The sequence below is a fragment of the Pteropus alecto genome, unplaced genomic scaffold (genome assembly GCF_000325575.1).
Source record: "Pteropus alecto unplaced genomic scaffold, ASM32557v1 scaffold5, whole genome shotgun sequence".
Lineage (NCBI taxonomy): Eukaryota > Metazoa > Chordata > Mammalia > Chiroptera > Pteropodidae > Pteropus > Pteropus alecto.
In genome coordinates, this window is record NW_006441953.1 from 28,894,995 (window position 1) to 28,898,188 (window position 3,194).

At 54.6% G+C, this 3,194-nt stretch overlaps 1 non-coding gene across 1 annotated transcript; it reads left to right on the forward strand.

Moving 5' to 3' along the window:
• Positions 1-3,058: 3,058 nt before the first annotated feature.
• LOC112485584 lies at positions 3,059-3,177 on the forward strand. The gene has a single exon (XR_003048507.1). It is a non-coding gene; the product is annotated as a 5S ribosomal RNA (ribosomal RNA).
• The last annotated feature ends 17 nt before the right edge of the window (positions 3,178-3,194 follow it).

Sequence of the window (3,194 nt, forward strand, 5' to 3'; positions counted from 1 at the left end):
CCCCCATGGCTCTGGGTGTTTCACCACCTGCAGCCTCAGAGGGAGACAGTTTAGGATCCGGAGGTCATCAGACCCACTTTTTGGTGGGAGGGAGGCCCCAGGGAAGGGGCTGGGACCTCTGGGTGCGTTCCCATCACCGCGACCTGGGTCACCTCACCTGCCTTCCCTGGACCCTTATTCCATCGTCCCCGAGGTTTCGTTGTCAGCACAGCAGAGCCTTCCTTGAGCCGACTTAGACAGGGAATGGGGTGCATGTTGGGTGCAGTGTACATCGGTTTGCACATCTTTAAAGTGGGGGTGACGATGGTATGCGTCTCACACGGCTGTGTCAGGATCCCATGGCGCACCCCGGGTGAACCCTAAGTCGGTCTGGCCCGCAGTGAGCGCAGAGCGCGTGAGACGTGGGTACAGAGTGAAAGGCGGGTAGCGGACAGGAGCGGTGTGCCCATGCGGGTCAGCGCTGTGAGCAGGGCACACGACGAATACCATGACGTGGCTAAGCATGACGTGGCGGCCCACGCCCACAGGGACCCCGAGGGCTCGGAGGAGGGAAATCGGGGCAGGCTTCCCGGAGCAGGCAGTGCCTCAAGATTGTCCAGGCCACACAAAGCTAAACAGATGGGACGTGACGCTGCTCTCGAGTGTCCAGGCAGGGGTTAAGGCCACCAGTGTTCTCGCTCGGACTCCTGTGGAGATGAACAGCTGTAACCCCACATTCTTTAGAAACATCTTTTTCCTAGAAAGTCCTCGATTTCTGTGCGTCTGCCCTTTCCTGGTTTACCCTCTGGCACACCGCTTCCTCCCATCAAGCTTTCCCGGCCCCAGCCCTGGCCGACAGTTCGGACAAGACGATCCTTTCTTGGGCAGCTGTCCTGTCTGTCGCAGGAGTTTGCCGGTGTCCGTAGCGTCTACACACTAGGTGCCAGTGGCACCCCCGCTGCCCCTTGTGACAACCAAAAATATCCCCAGACATCGTCAATTCAGACAAGAGGTCTCTTACTTTGAAAGCTAGGGTTTTCGTTTGTTTCCAGGTAGAAGAGCATTATCACTTGGTGACCCTAACAGTTTCTTTTTTTTTTTTAATTTATTTTTTTAGTTGAAGAAATGATTTAAATATTTCCCCCCTGTCTACCTCTCCCCTCTTCCCTCCCCACTCTTAATTCTCTCTAAAAGACATGATAGTCTACGGCCTTGCCACCCTGAACGTGCCAGGTCCCGTCTGATCTCGGAAGCTAAGCAGGGTCGGGCCGCGGCAGGGCAGCACGGCCGGGGCGCCGCGTGGCACAGATGTCACGACCCCAGAGCGTGCGCCCTGTTGCACAGACACCTCCAGAAAAGCAGAGCAGCCCCCAGAGCAGACAGGCACACCGTGACCCTGCGCGTCACTGTCGGTGTCGGTGCTGGATTCTAAGAATGGAGTCGTGAGGTTTTTTTCCTTTAATGTGTCTTAACTGTTGCTTGTCATTGTTTACAAGCTTGTGGGTTGAGGGCGCTGTCTCCAGGTCTTGGAGCCCTTGATAGCCAGACTGAGGTGTCTTGGTCACCATTTCACTGTCATGCTTCGATGTTTTTCTGTCTTGCTTTCTCCCATATGCCCCCAAGAGCAAAGGTTAATTTAAAGGTAAAGGTGAAGTTACTGTATAATCATCATTTTCACCTGCATTTTCTTTTTCAGTGCAGAAATTAAAAGTAAGTACAAAGCACGTGATCTGGAGTTTTGTCGTGTGTCGGAGTCACTGATAAACGTTGGCTGAGAGCAGTCCCCACTGCCCCCTGCACTTGTGAAGACACTTTGACCGCTTTACGAGGCTACACAGATCATTAAATATCTCTTTTCCTCACTCAGGATCGCTGACTCTGGGGGGGGGCACGTGGACCCCCATGGCTCTGGGTGTTTCACCACCTGCAGCCTCAGAGGGAGACAGTTTAGGATCCGGAGGTCATCAGACCCACTTTTTGGTGGGAGGGAGGCCCCAGGGAAGGGGCTGGGACCTCTGGGTGCGTTCCCATCACCGCGACCTGGGTCACCTCACCTGCCTTCCCTGGACCCTTATTCCATCGTCCCCGAGGTTTCGTTGTCAGCACAGCAGAGCCTTCCTTGAGCCGACTTAGACAGGGAATGGGGTGCATGTCGGGTGCAGTGTACATCGGTTTGCACATCTTTAAAGTGGGGGTGACGATGGTATGCGTCTCACACGGCTGTGTCAGGATCCCATGGCGCACCCCGGGTGAACCCTAAGTCGGTCTGGCCCGCAGTGAGCGCAGAGCGCGTGAGACGTGGGTACAGAGTGAAAGGCGGGTAGCGGACAGGAGCGGTGTGCCCATGCGGGTCAGCGCTGTGAGCAGGGCACACGACGAATACCATGACGTGGCTAAGCATGACGTGGCGGCCCACGCCCACAGGGACCCCGAGGGCTCGGAGGAGGGAAATCGGGGCAGGCTTCCCGGAGCAGGCAGTGCCTCAAGATTGTCCAGGCCACACAAAGCTAAACAGATGGGACGTGACGCTGCTCTCGAGTGTCCAGGCAGGGGTTAAGGCCACCAGTGTTCTCGCTCGGACTCCTGTGGAGATGAACAGCTGTAACCCCACATTCTTTAGAAACATCTTTTTCCTAGAAAGTCCTCGATTTCTGTGCGTCTGCCCTTTCCTGGTTTACCCTCTGGCACACCGCTTCCTCCCATCAAGCTTTCCCGGCCCCAGCCCTGGCCGACAGTTCGGACAAGACGATCCTTTCTTGGGCAGCTGTCCTGTCTGTCGCAGGAGTTTGCCGGTGTCCGTAGCGTCTACACACTAGGTGCCAGTGGCACCCGCTGCCCCGGTTGTGACAACCAAAAATATCCCCAGACATCGTCAATTCAGACAAGAGGTCTCTTACTTTGAAAGCTAGGGTTTTCGTTTGTTTCCAGGTAGAAGAGCATTATCACTTGGTGACCCTAACAGTTTCTTTTTTTTTTTTTAATTTATTTTTTTAGTTGAAGAAATGATTTAAATATTTCCCCCCTGTCTACCTCTCCCCTCTTCCCTCCCCACTCTTAATTCTCTCTAAAAGACATGATAGTCTACGGCCTTGCCACCCTGAACGTGCCAGGTCCCGTCTGATCTCGGAAGCTAAGCAGGGTCGGGCCTGGTTAGTACTTGGATGGGAGACCACCTAGGAAGACCAGGCGCTGTAGGCATAAAAAATAAATAAAAA